Genomic DNA, 14,832 nt, shown 5'->3' with positions numbered 1-14,832 from the left:
ATTTTAGAAATGTAAAAGAGAAGAAGAAAAATTAGAACTTTGTCTTCTTCCTTGTATTCAAGTGCACCTAATTCTGCGGTTGCTTGTGTAAGAAATTCTCAAAAAAGGGACGTGGGTACACTTGGGAGCATTTTCTCATTCTATACACTGGTAGTCCTGACCCTCCAAATCTGGGAAAACATATAAATGGAATCCATTGTTAAATGGACTGACTAGTCACACTCAAGCATGCAGTCTCTCAAGCATTCACTAAATGCATAGTTACAAATCAAATTGTTATTAAGAAAAAAAATAGTCCTGGAGCAAACAAAAGTTCCAAAGAGAAATGTGAAGACCCACAGTCACAAAGGTATACCTAAATACCTAGGGTTACTTATGCTCTCAAGTATGAGGGTCTCTCTGGTAGAAGCTCTTACCTATTTAATGGTGACCATCCCAAGCAGGAGATAGGCCTGGGCCCTGGCCACTTCTGATGAGCCATGTGCTCAGACCAAAGCCCTTTCCAGGGATTGCTGAGTTTGTGCCTTAGACAATTCTATCAAGACACATGCTTTGTCCTCTCAATAAAGGGAATATGTAAGCTGAGACTTCTGGTTGGTCCACAAGTCCAACAAAGTCCCTTTGTAAGGTTGATGGGATATAAGATCTTCCCCACCCATTAATAGGCCTCACCTGGAACCCCGACCCAGACCCAGTTAGGCTCTGGACCACTGGGATTTCCATACCTTTCCAATTAAGTGCTGATTTCCAAGCTTCTCAGCACTAAGCCAATTAAGTACTTTTGATTGGAAACAGAATATATTGTATTTCTTGGAGGGAGAGAAGCAGGTGTAGAGAAGGGAAATGAGGGGAGAGAGGAACTTGCCTAGGGGAACTTTAAGAAGGCTTAAGATGTCGGTGCTCCCTAGATTGGTGTTGAGTACCTTGCTAAATCTTGCCTTCTGGTATCCTAATAATAATGTTCCAAATAAATGTTTTGGTTTTATCTTGGAGGAAGAGAACTTATTATCTTTTCAGAACCAACCCTGGAAATACATATGCATATTCATAGCAGCTGTTATGAGTATCGCATTGGTGTTATACCCTCCATTCCACTCTATGATCTCTCCAGTCCATAGCTGGCTCTCTTCTTTGCTGCTCCCACTCTTCAGAGCTCCTTCCTCTCTCAATGCTTCTCTGTATAAGTGTCTATGTGAAGTATGTTTCTCTCTTCCCTCTGTTGTGTCTCAAACAACCCAAGAACTATAGAACTGCTGGATAGGATACCTCTCTCTGGGTAAGTTGATAGTAGACACTATGACCGACAGAGAAGGAGGAGAAAGAAACTCCCTCCTCCCCGCTTCCAGAGTCTCCTCCGAAAAACAATCTTGAACCTGATCCACACCCAGCATGAGCATCTGAACCCATCCCCCCTCCAGCTCCCAATAGCTTAGCTATTTAAAACCTCTATCAAATTGTGATGTTCCCTCCGACTCAGTCAGAGAGATGTTCTTACTTTGCAAAGGTAAAGTGGCCACAATTTTATAGTGAGTCATCCCACCTTGTTAACCACATTAAAATTTTACCATCTGTGACTAAATTCTGTGACATCAGCTGATTTGGGAGACTTAGTGTTTTTGTAGAAGGAAGCCTATTAATCACTTTTGGGAAGCCCAGAGATTTGACCCAAATTTAAACTTGTTTGACAATGTCACCTCTCTAGTCAAACAACTCTAGTGACTCCTTAGGGCCTCCAGGATCAAAAATTAAATCCTCTGTTTAGTTTTTAAACCTTCCCTAACCTTGCCTCTTCTTTCTTTTCCAGTCTTACTATTTATACCATCCCTTTCACCACTTATCCTAAGACCCATTGATACTGACCTCCTTGCTATTCCTTGCTGGACACTCCATCTCTCACCTCTGGGCATTTTCACTTGTCTCTATGCTTGGAACTATCTCCCTCCTAATCTCTGCCTCCTGGCTTCCCTGGCCTCTTTCAAGTTCCAGCTAAAATCTTACCTTCTGTAAAAAGCCTTTCTCAATCCCCCTTAATTCTAGCATTTTCCCTCAGTTGATTATCTCCGATTTGTCTTGTATATGTCATCATTATACCTAATCGTACTTTGTCTCCTCCATTAGACTGTGAACTCCTTGAGAACAGGGACCCCCCCTCCCCCGCCTCTTTCTTTGAATCACCAATGCTCAGCACAGTGCCTGGCACATAGTAGGCACTCAAGAAATAGTTGTTGAATAACTGCTTGTGCCTAGAATTGTAGTTTTGGGCATAATGACCCAGAGAGTTTAGTAAGACCCTGACTTCCTTCTTTGGGGCCAGCCTCCTTATCCATGTGAGTGCAAAAGTGGGACCCCTTCACTGGGGAGATGGTACCTCAGTACTGTCTTGTTATACCTCTCTTAGTCTATTGTTTCCTGAATCCTTTCTGCTGTTAAAAGGAGCAAAAGGAATATATTTCTCTCTTTCCTTCCTCTGTCCTGTTACTCCACATGGCTGAAGAGGATGACCACCCAGTTCCCCAGTTTATAAGGACAATCTATTACAAGTCTCTATAGAGTCCTCCTGTCTTTCAATGCCATCTCCCTAGGGCAAGATAAAAGAAAAAAAATCCTCAAGTCTTCCTCTGCTTTCCTTTCTCTCCAGCCCTGCCTAGGCTTTTCTCTTTTGTCTTCTCTACCCATGCAAAACCATTCATATCACCTTAGGATGGATGCAATTTATTTTTCCCAAGGTACTTTAGTCAGAGAGGGAGAAGGAAGGAGCAAATATCCTATCACTCCCTAATTTTATTTCATAAAAAAATGTGAATTTAAAGAATTGCTTCAGCAAGTTTCCTAAATTCTTTTAAAATTTCTTTGAAATTTAAAATTCCTTTAAGAACATCTAAATTCTCAAAGCATGCATTTGGGTAGTGTCATATCTTAGTAGTGACATTGCCTGATGAACTAAAGCACTGTGGCTTTGCACTATTCAATCTACACTCCAGGTCAAAAGAAAAAGTGAAAATTTATGAGGATAGATTCAATGAGTCCCACTGTAGCAGAAAAAGTTCATTACCTGAGGAAGAATGAAGGAAAACTAAAGGATGGCATGAAGAAGATTCTGGAGTTGGGAAACTGATGTAAATCATTCCTAATAAGCATAAGTTTGCTAATGGACTACAATATCTAACATGTCATGGAGATGGACACCGTATTCAGTGCTTTCAAACTAAAAGTTTTCAACCAGGGTGTGTTGGAGCCAATTTAAGAAAATTGGTTGTTAAATTTTCAGTGTGAATATTTATATCCCATTTATACCTTTGTAACATTAAGAAATGTTACGAATCAGGACTTGATTTATTGTTTTGTTAATTTTTTTCCACTTAAGAAAGTGAAAGAGGAAATGGTAGTAATAGAGATTAAGCTTAAAAGTGTGTCATGCATGCGTTGTTTTTCAGAGAGCTGGTTGTTAAACATTTATTGGCACACTACTGAGTTTCAGGGCAGCTAGGTGGTGCAGTGAATAGAGTGTAGGGCCTGAGTTCAAATCCAGCCTCACACATTTCCTAGCTATGTAACCCTGGGCAAGTCATTTAACCCTGTTTGCCTCAGTTTCCTCATCTATAAAATGAGCTGGAAAAGGAAATGGCAAACCACTCCAGAATCCTTGCCAAGAAAACTCCAAACGGCATCACGAAGAGTGAAGCACAACTGATATGACTGGATAACAAAAGCTAATTTCAACTATCTTTTTTTTTTTTTGACTTAATAGTATTTTATTTTTTCCAGTTAATGTAAACATAGTTTTCAACACTTTTATGAGATTTCGAGTTCCAAATTTTTTCTCCCTCCCTCCCCTCCACACTTCCCCCTCCCCAAAATGGCAAGAAATCTGATACAGGTTATGCATGTACAATCATAATAAGCTTATTTCCACATTAATCCTGTTGTAAAAGAAGAATCAGAAGAAAAGAGGAAAACCATGAGAAAGAAAGAAAAAAGGGAAAATAGTATGCTTCTATCTGCATTCAGACTCCATAGTTCTTTCTTAGATGGGGATAGCATTTTCCATCATGAGTCTTTTGGAATTGTCTTAGATCCTTGTACTGCTGAGAAGAGTTAAGTCTACCAAAGTTGGTCATCGTATAACGTTGCTGTTACTATGTACAGTGTTCTCCTGGTTCTGCTCACTTCACTCAGCATCAGTTCATGTAAGTCTTTCCAGGTTTTTCTGAAATCTGCCTGCTCATCATTTCTTATAGCACAATAATATTCCATTACATTCACATACCAAGACTTGTTCAACCATTCCCCAATTGATATTCTCTCTATTTCCAATTCTTTGTCACCACAAAAAGAGCTGCTATAAATATCTTTGTACATGTGGGTCATTTTCCCTTTTTTTAATGATCTCTTTGGGATATAGACCTAATTTAACTATTTTTAGAAGAGTTAGTACAGTGTGGTATGTTAATGATAATGCTGGCTGTAGAATCAGGGAATCCTAGGTTCTAGTTCTGCATCTAACATTCACTATTGTGTGATCGCAAGCAATTTACAGCCTTTCCAAACATCCCTCTCATCTGCAACATGAGGATTTCAAATAATACTTAGTATTTACCTCACAGAGACATTATGAACTTCAAATGAGATAACATATAGTTAGGGAAAGCAATAATTTTGTTTTTGGTGGGAATACAGTGCAAAAAATCATTAGCTCTGCCTTGCCCTTCAAAGTTACTAACTCAAATTTTTTATGTACCACAAGTAGCAAGGAATTGAAAGGAATTTTCCAACTGTAAGTCAAATGAGGAACTAAGTTCACAGAGTAGCAGCTCTTGTAGAATCAAAGGAGTTCTAAAACTAAGCCTGGGGGCTTCTGCCAATTGGCTGGCAATGGTTTGGAGGTTTTAATTCCAAAAGAGCGAGATAGGTCTGAGGCTATGTGCTAAGAAGAAATGAAAATCCTTCCTTATAACAATTTTTTAAAAAAGACATTTAGCACTGCCAAATCAGAAGACCACAAAGGATAGCAATAGAAAGTGTCAGAGCATCCACAGAGAGCAGCCGCAGTGCAGAGGACTAGCAGATGCCTGAATAGCAAATAAAATGGCATTGTCCAGTGCAATACAGCATCCTGATTTTAATGATATCACCAACAGTCATTCAGGGGAATATTCAGCAGATTCATGGGAGGTAGAAAAGAGTTGTAGCAGGAGCATTATCTTAAGATCATGAGTTATGCTTACTATGTATATCCCCACATTCATGGCACCCTGGCTACCATTAACAATGTATGTACCTTCTCCATGCTCAGGCCACCATCACTCTATGTGCCCCATCTAGCCCCATGCCCTTTCCCACTGTGACATATTGATCTGGAGTGTATATATCGCAGTGTTTTCTTCTAGGGAGTGGGAATGGGGTGATATCCTTGTCATTTATTTTGTGATTTTCTTTAATTAAATGTCATTTACATTGAGACAATATGTCCTGTGGTTAGTCTAAAAGGTAAAAAAGGATATCTGTGGGGGCTTCTTCTGAGCTGTGGTTTTGGGTAGAGACTGACCCAAATGCATACCTTAAGCCTAGGGTAGCTTTCAGGGCACCCATCATTGAAAGGTATCTCAGCTGCATAGGATAAGCACTTTGAAAATCTGAAAAGCACTATGGAGTCAGTTACTATTATCAGGAAACTTTTTACCCCAAGGGAAAGTATCTCCGTTTTTACAATAAAAGACAATTTACAGAAATTTACTTTAGTCCCAACTTTGCTGGAACAGTGCTTGGAGCTGGAAGGCTTGAATGCAGATACTTTTTAATGTGAGGAATATGTGCATTTCCCTCCCCATCCTAGATTTGACAGAAGGTGTGAATAACCTCAGAACGGCATGATCATAAAAGACCTTCCTCAAAGAACATTATTGTCCTAACTCTGTGCTAAGTAAAGGGCTTCTAGTTATTTATAGTAGCATCCATTCATATTTATATTAGCTCACAATTCTATGCTTTCAGGTTTATAAAAGTGCTTTCTTCCCAACACTGTAAGATAGCATAGGTATTATTAACTCATTTTATTGTTGTTCAACTGTTTCAGTTGTGTCTGACTCTTTGTAACCCCATTTGCAGTTTTCTTAGCAAAGATACTGAAGTGGTTTTGCCATTTCCTTCTCTAGCTCATTTTACAGATGAGGAAATGGAGACAAACAGGGTTAAGTGACTTGCCCAGAGTCACACAACTAGTAAGTGTCTGAGGCTGGATTTGAACGCAGGTCTTCCTCACCCCGGGCCCTGTGCTCTAGCCAGGGAGCTACCTAGGTTAAGTGATTTGCCCACAGCCACACAGTCAGGAAGTATGGCAGCTGAGATCCCAACCCAAGCCTTCCAGCTTCAGATGCTATGCTCTTCTCATTATGCCATGAAGCCTATGAAAATACTCTCATGAATTTATGTTGAACCATAGCCTGAGGGGGAAAAGAAATTCGGGCCTTCATCTGAAAGGACAGAAGCTTCAGGTAACTAGGAATTTTAATAAGAATGAAAACTCAGCAACTCAGAACTACTGCGGTATTAATAGTCTTATGATGCTCATTCTTTTTGACATCAGACGATCTAACAAAATCATAACGGTGGGAAGGTTGGAAAAAATGATGTGGGCTGAGAGGCTTTTTCAAAAAGAGAACGTGTGTGTGTGTGTGTGTGTGTGTGTGTGTGTGTGTGTGTGTGTGTGATAATAAAGGCTGCAGGAGTTTCATACCAGCTAACATTAATTAGCCGATGGCCAGGAAGTCAAGCTGACACCTTATACTTACATAGCAACTCAACTCATCTCCCTGAATTTTGCCTTGATCATATCATACCCCTGCTTGATGTCTGGAGTTGGTTGCAGTTGCCCATAAAATACCAACTTCTAACCATGCACTTTTAAGTTCTTAATTAATGGGCTCCTTCCACCCCCTTCCTCTTTACTCTCTCTCCCCCCACCATTACATCCCAACTCCTTCTCTTTGTTCCCATCAAACAAAACTCTCTGTCATTCCCCAACTATTATTCCACTAAACTGTGTGACAAGATGCTATCGCACACTTGTTCTTCCTGCCTCCTGTTCCTGGGGGCCTCTCTTACATAGCTAAGGCCAGCATTCCCCTCTCCTTAGCATCTCCAAATGAGTTCTCTGATCTACAGTACATTTAGCCACCCAGTTTGTGAGTATCATGAAACAGCTCCCCTACTAGGAAAAAAAAGAAACAGCTGGAGACCGTAAAAAGAAGCAAGCCTTTGCCGAAGGTGAACAAGATAGGGTCAAACCCCATTTCCTGTCTTTCTTTTACCCACACCCCCTCTTTCACCTCTTTCCGTCCTTTTCACTAAAACCTGTCACAGAGAAGGGGGTATGATAAGAGTAAAGGATGCCTGGTAAGGTACCAAGAGTGGGTCAGGAGTCCTTACTTATGATCTGTTAAGTCTTTTTCTTTTTAGTACTTTGAAAACTGTATTTCAATATAACATGTTTCCTTTGTAATCCTATGTCATGTGTTATTTCATTTTATGCATTTAAAAAGGTTATTCTGAGAAGGTGTCTAGAAGCTTCACCAAGACTGCCCAGGGGGTCCATGACACCAAAAATGTTAAGAACCCCAGCTGGAAATGCCACTGGGAGAAAGACCAACTGTCTAATGGACCTTCTCTTCATGGACAAGAGCTTTGTCTGTAGCTGTGTCTCATCCCATGGCAAAAGGAAGAGAAAAATAAGTAATTCTGCAGTAAGAAACTGAACATATTCTGAGGACATTGGCTTAATTAGTATCTACTAATTGAGTTAAAAAGAGTGATGTGATGGCCTGGTTTTCTGGTTGCAGAAGCCACCATTGCATGACAGCTAATGTATTTTTAAAGGGAGTCCACCTAGTTATGCTTTGAGAAATAATAGGGTCTTAACAGAGAGACTGGTCCTGCTCTCTTTTACCTTTACTTCCCAATGTTTCCTCTTTTGCCATCTGGAATGTCATCCACATGGTTAGCCCCCTAAAATGGTTTTCTTTTTAGGGAGAAAGGAATCACAACCTGGGACTAAAATAACATAATACATGTTAGAAACATTTGCTGCTAGAGTTTTGCCTGTGATATATGAAGACAATTTTGAACAAAGAAGAAGTGATGCCTTCAGCATGTCTTTCATAGGTCAAATCCTATTGCAATGAACACTGATGCTAAATATAAATAAATAATCCTTTATTAGAAAATATATTTATATTTCCAAGCCCACTTATTTCAGAAAATATTTGGCACAAAGAAATTCCAGAAAAATAAAATGATTTGGAAAAATGCACACTGACCTATATCATTAATAGTTGATTCCTCCAAAAGATTCGTGATGAAAAATGCTATCCACCTACAGAGAAAGAACTGATGGAGTTTAAATGCAGATCAAAGCATACTATTTTTCACTTTCTGTATTTTTTTCGTGATTTTTTCCTCTTTGGTTCTGTGTCTTCTTTTACAACATGACTAATATGGTAATATGTTTTGCATGATTGAACATGTATAACCTATATCAAATTTCTTACTGTCTCAAGGAGTAGTGGAGGAAGTTAGGGAGAGAGGGATAAAATTCAGAACTCAGGATTTTTTTTAATGAGTGTTAAAAATTGTCTTTACATGTAACTGGGGAAAAATTATTTTTAAAAAATTTTAATAGTTGATTCCTTTGGACAACTTTGTGACTAGGCTCCTCAAGTTTGGAACTAGAAAGGACCTTGTAAACCAATGGAAGCTCAGATAGAAGGGGATCCTTACTGGCCACATATTGACTTAGAAAACCACAAATTAACATTATCTATATCTTACTATAATTTTATTTATTCTGTTCAACATTTCCTAACTGCATTTTAATCTGGAGCTTTGCAGACACATGCAGCCCATAGGCAGGGAGTTTGACATCTCTGTTGTAAATCATCTAGTCCATGGGTTCTTAACCTGGGGTCTGAGAACTTGTTTTCTTAATCTTTGGATAACTGCATTTCAATATAATTGATTTCCTTTGTTATCCTATGTATTTTCTTTTATGCATTTAAAAGCATTCTTCTAAGAAGGAGTCCATGGGCTTTATTCACCAGGCTGCAAAAGAGGTTCATGAAACAACAAAAGATTAAGAACCCCTGTGCTAATCCTACTCCTTCACATTCCAGATGAGGAAACTGGAACCCAAAGAAAGGAAGGGACACATCCAGGGTCATACAGGTAGCAGAATGAAGGGAAGAAATATACACTGTGGCCTTATAACTCCTAAACCACTGGTCTTATCATACTCTTGCCATGCAGACAGGCCATTCTTTTCAGATTACAAAAGGACTTATTCTGTCAAAAACTGAAGTAATAAATTTCAACATGTGTGCACATGCTACATTATTCTGTACAAAATACTTAGGACAATGTAAACTCAGGTGTTGAACTGAACTGCCTAGAGTGAGCAGTGGCCCACAGCAGGGGCACGAAGGAGCACAGTCCCTCCTTTCGGCCTTGGGGGAGGGGTGCTAGAGAACAACATATTCTACCGAGATGCAGTAAATCTTTCTCCATCTATTAGAATCAATCATTAGAACTAAATATGCCCATTGTTTAGTATTTGGATATTCAAAGAAGAAAAAATAGCTCTGTAGATGTCAGCATCCCAAAAAAGTACCTTCGTACAATTGGGCTGAAGGCCGATAAGAACATTTGGTAATTCGCTTGTAAAATGAGGCCAAGGCTGGTTCATCCTTGCAGGAGCAGATGATTTTTATCTTCAAAATGAATCCTGGCATTAATGCAGTTTCCTTTCTGTGATTGCAGAGGATTTCAGGGGATTTGTTGCCAAGCATTCTATCTTAAAATTCTGTGGTTCAACTCCAGAGTCCCAAGAAGCATGGACCATACATAGATACAGGAAATAGATACACTTTTATGACCTTTTCATGTTACTAGCCAGGGCTCCTTATCTTTCCCTTAAGTCTCTGAAAAAAGAGATCTCTTCAAATCCAGGAAAAGGCTTGTAGTGAAACAAGATATGGCCCACTCCCGCCTTCTTTGCTGGTCCAGCTCCAGGTCTCTGTCTTCACTGCTATCCACCACTCAAAAGAGTCAAAATGAGATTGATTTCTGTCTTCATCAAAGACTACGCACCCAAACTCCCCAGCTTGCCTATATTTTCTCTAACTTCTCCAAAAGATGTGATGAAATGACTCCTCTTGCTGGTAGAAGATAGCTTTATTATTCCTGCAAGACTATGGTGATGGGAAAGTGTAAGGTACGGCTTCTACAAGAACCTTGCCCCTTGAGGTACCTGTTATAAGGTCTGAGCAGCTTGGCCAAGCATCAGAATCTTCGAGGCTCGTATGGAGAAGGGTCAGCTCATTCTCTGGATGGTTCCATCTCCTTACCCACTGGGAGATGTCTTCGCCCTGAGGCTTTCTCTCTCGATTAGTAAACCCCTGACGAGGATTGCCATTTCATGAATGGCCCCACTCCCAGCTCAACTCATTCTCTAGACTGTTCTGTCTTCTCACCAGACAACTAGGTTGGTGCAGTAAAAGGAGTGTCAAATGGGGATTCTGGAAGTTCTGAGTTCAAATTCAGCCTCTACACTTATAAGCTGTGTGAACCTGGTTAAGTCACTTAACTTTGGTTTGCTTCAGTTTCCTCACCTGTAAAATGGGGATAATTATAGCACCTGCCTCCCAGGGTTGTTGTGAGGATCAAACGAAATCATTATTGTAATATAATAAAATAGCACGTTATAAAATGGTGCATTGCGGTCCATAAAATGTTAGCTCTTATTTGCCTTCCCTCAAGTACCCTCTCCCATCACTCTTTTCTTCCCGTTTTTGTTTTGTCTTCTTTTATTAGAATGTTAGCTGCTTGAGAAGGATGACTATATTCTAGTTTCTGAACATGGTTATCTCCAGCCCTTAACATAGTGCCTGGCAGACCACAAGCACTTAATAAATGCTCTATCCATCTTCCAGGACTCCACGGGCTAGGGTTGAGGTGAGCAGGAGAACCAAAGGTAATGGTAATTGTAATAGTGATGGCAATGACTATGGCCCTACACTAACATTCTCCTCCCTGATACCCCATCCTGGTGAGGAGGTGATCCTGCGGTCTCAAAGGCCCTAACATCAAAGCACAAGCTCTGGACAATCCTGCCATGCTGGAAAGGTTTGAAGGATGGATCCAATAATTGACTGCATATATGTCATCCAGAGACTAGTCTAAGGATTTCTTTTTTGAATTCTTAATATTTGTTTTATTTTTTATTTTTCAATTAACAAGCATTTATTTTCTCTTCTCCTTTATCTCCCTCAATTATAAAAAATAAAAATGAACAGAAAAACAAAATCCTCATATAAATATACATAGTCAAACAAAAACAAATTCCCACATTGGTCATCCAAAAATATATGTCTCATTCTATATCTTGAGTCCATCAGGCAAACCACCCAAGGACAGTCTTTACCAGGTGAAGAATTCTTTTTTTTTTTTTTCATTTTTAACCACAGCAGCTCATGAAGCTCTTTACTTAAGCTGTTATGGGGTTGTGAGTTTCCAGAAGAAGGATGACCCACATCAAGAAAATCAGACTCTTGAAGTAATGACATAATAACAAAAATAATCATGTAATATCTCTAGTGACTGCCCTCAGGTTCATGACTTCTTTAAGGTCCATAGTATTATAGTTTTGGAGTTATAAGGGAGGGTCCTTAAAAGCCATTGATTCCAACTCCCTCGTTTTACAGATGAGGAAACTAGGGCACAGAAAGATTAAGTGATTTACCAAGGCCACTCAGCAAATAAGTATCTGAGGCAGGATTCAAACTTAGGTCTTCCTGAGGTCCAGCACTCTCACCAATACGTCACCTAACTGCCTCAATCATGTTGTTGTTGTTGTGGTTCAGTCATTTCAGTTGTATCCAACTCTTCACGACCCTATTTGCAGTTTTCTTGGCAAAGATACTAGAATGGTTTGCCATTTCCTTCTCCAGCTCATTTTACAGATGAGGAAACTGAGGCACAGAGGGTGAAGAGACTTTCACTGACTCCAGGTCCAACGCTTTATCCACTGTGCCAACTAGCCACCCTGCCTCAATAGTTGATTTAAGGTGGCACAGTGGATGGAGTGCTAGGCCTGGAGTCAGGAGGACCTAAGTTCGAATCTGATACATACTAGCTGTGTGACCTTGGGCAAATCACTTAACCTCATTTGCCTCAGTTTCCTCATCTGTAAAATGAGCTGGAGAGGGAAATGGATAAACCACTCCAGTATCTCTGCCAAGAAAAGCCCGTATGGGGTCAGGAAGAGTGCTACAACTGAAAAATGAATGAACAACAAATAGTTGCAAACCTCAATTTTCACTGCCTTCAAAATCAATAGAAGTAAATACAAAAGTTCATAACAAACTGACCCAACCACCTTGGAGCACAATCTGGCATTATGCCCAAAGAGTTATAACACTGCCTATACCCTTTTGCCCAGTAATACCACTACTAGGTCTGTTCCAAAGATGATTAGGGAAAAAGGAAAAGAACCTATACATTGTAAAATGTTTATAGCAGCTCTCTTTGTGGTAGCAGAGAATTGGAAATTGCAGGGATACCCATTAATTGGGCAATAGCTGAACAAGTTATGGTATACGATAGTGATGGAATACTACTGTGCTATAAGAAATGATGAGCTCGATGATTTTAGAAAAACATGGATAGATTTGCATGATATAATGAAGAGAAAATGAGCAGAACCAAGAGAACATTGTATACAGTAATAGTATTATTATTTTAAGAACAGCATTGAGTGACTAAGTAATTTTGACTATTATTTTTTATTAAATACTATTATATTTGCCCAAAATTAGCCACAAAGGACATATGAAGACATTATCTGCAACCAGAGAAAGAACTGATAAATAGAAGTATGTATAGAATGATTTTACATATGTGTGTATGTATACATATTTTTGTCTAATAGTAGCCATCTCTAGAGGTGAGGGTGGGGGGAAGGGAAAAAAGAAAAAAAAGAAATTTATATGATAAATTTATTATACATTTAAGAGGAATAGCAAGTTGTACATAATAGATTTGCAGTTTCATGTGCAATCATCTTTTTAATTCTACTATGTTGTGGAAATGCTTCTTTCATTTCATAAATCAAAAATAAAATAAAAATTAAAATAAAACAGAATGTGAGGGATACCCTTGGTATAGACTTTCTAAAGGAAGCTGCATAATATGCTGTAAAGAGCCCTGGCTCTCCAATTTGAGCACCTGGGTTCATATTCCAGTTGTGCTACTTACTACTGGTGTGATTTTGGGCAAATCTCCTCACTTCCCTGGTCCTTGTCTGTCAAACAAGGGCATTGAACTAAGTGATCTCTAAGATCTCTTCCCTATGTTCCTTGTTCCCCTACACATTGAATCTGATCTTATGTTAGCTCTTTTCGAGAAACTAACCATCTAACCATGTCTTTAACATCTTGTATGTTGAAGTTGATTTATTGAACCTGAATATAAAACTTTGCATTTATCCATATACAACTGGCTCTTATTCAATTTAGCAAAGAATCTACTAAGAATTCTAACAGGATAGCTCAGGCTAGAATTTAACCCATCATTGCCTTGGTAGATGTTGACACTGTCATTCGATATGAAAAAAAAAAACCATTGATGACAAGGTCATGTCAGGAACTTAAATCCTATTGTGATGAGTCCTTTTAAAAAGAACTAAATAGAATAGATTAAATTATAAACAATATAATTTCTATATTGCATGGAGGTATACAAAAGACTTTCCTTAGAACAACTAGTACAAAATGGCAATATGCTTACTTTACAAATAAGGAAACTGAGTCTGAGAGAGGTGAAGGTACTTGCCCATTGTAATACAGGTAGTGTCAGCATTGGAATTCATATCCAAATATCCTGATTTCGAATCCAGAGTTCTATGCCTCATCACTCCTGGGGACAAGATGGCCCAGTTTGATTATATAAAAATAGAAAATGCCATAACAAAAAAAAATCAAACCAAGATTAAAAAGAAAAACAACAGATTGGAGGGGGAATTTTTCATGCTAAATTTTTCTGATTCTTATTGCTGTTGCCATTCTTTCTCATGATACTGTTGCCAAAAGGAAGAGGTAGACTATGTAAGCACTGGAAGCTTCATGTGAATATTTGCACTTGTATATGAATTCATAAGAAAAAGATTAAAGATCTAGACCCTGAAATTTAAAAGACTGGTGAAGAAAACTACTAAAGATGGTATTTATTATAATTGGGATCTTGTCCTGCAGTAATGGGGAATTTCTACATTGTCGGAATTCACTAAACCTTTGAAGGACACATCTATATGGCTCTGATCAAAACCTTAGATTTAATTAAAGACCCTAAATGGCATGACATGGAGAAAATATGAATCTTTTAGAAATCATTCTTCTGAATGATGGTGAAATATTCCTCCCACTTTTTGGCAGAGAGATAGTGAACCATGGGTTCAGAATTAGAAATCTATTTTCAGACATAGCCAATGTGTTTTGTTTTGCTTTGTTTTAAACCTTTTTACAAAAGAGGCCTTGGTGGGGAGGAAGAGAGTGAAGGAATCATTGGGAAATGTCACTGATATAAAAAAGCACTTTGAAAGAAAAAGAAGATACAGGACTCTTTCTACCTTGTGGATTAATGTCCTTTCTTAATGAACTTTGAATTGAATCTTAAAGATCACCCAAGGGTAATGAAGAGGTTTATGACTAGTAGATTGGAGAAATATAAGACTCCTGAAAAAAAAGACAGGCTGCTTATGAATTAAGAGATAGTCTGTGGACAGCTCTT

This window comes from Trichosurus vulpecula, chromosome 2 (genome assembly GCF_011100635.1).
Source record: "Trichosurus vulpecula isolate mTriVul1 chromosome 2, mTriVul1.pri, whole genome shotgun sequence".
Taxonomy (NCBI): Eukaryota; Metazoa; Chordata; class Mammalia; order Diprotodontia; family Phalangeridae; genus Trichosurus; species Trichosurus vulpecula.
The sequence above is the reverse complement of the archived record's forward strand: the minus strand, read 5'-3'. Positions refer to the sequence as shown.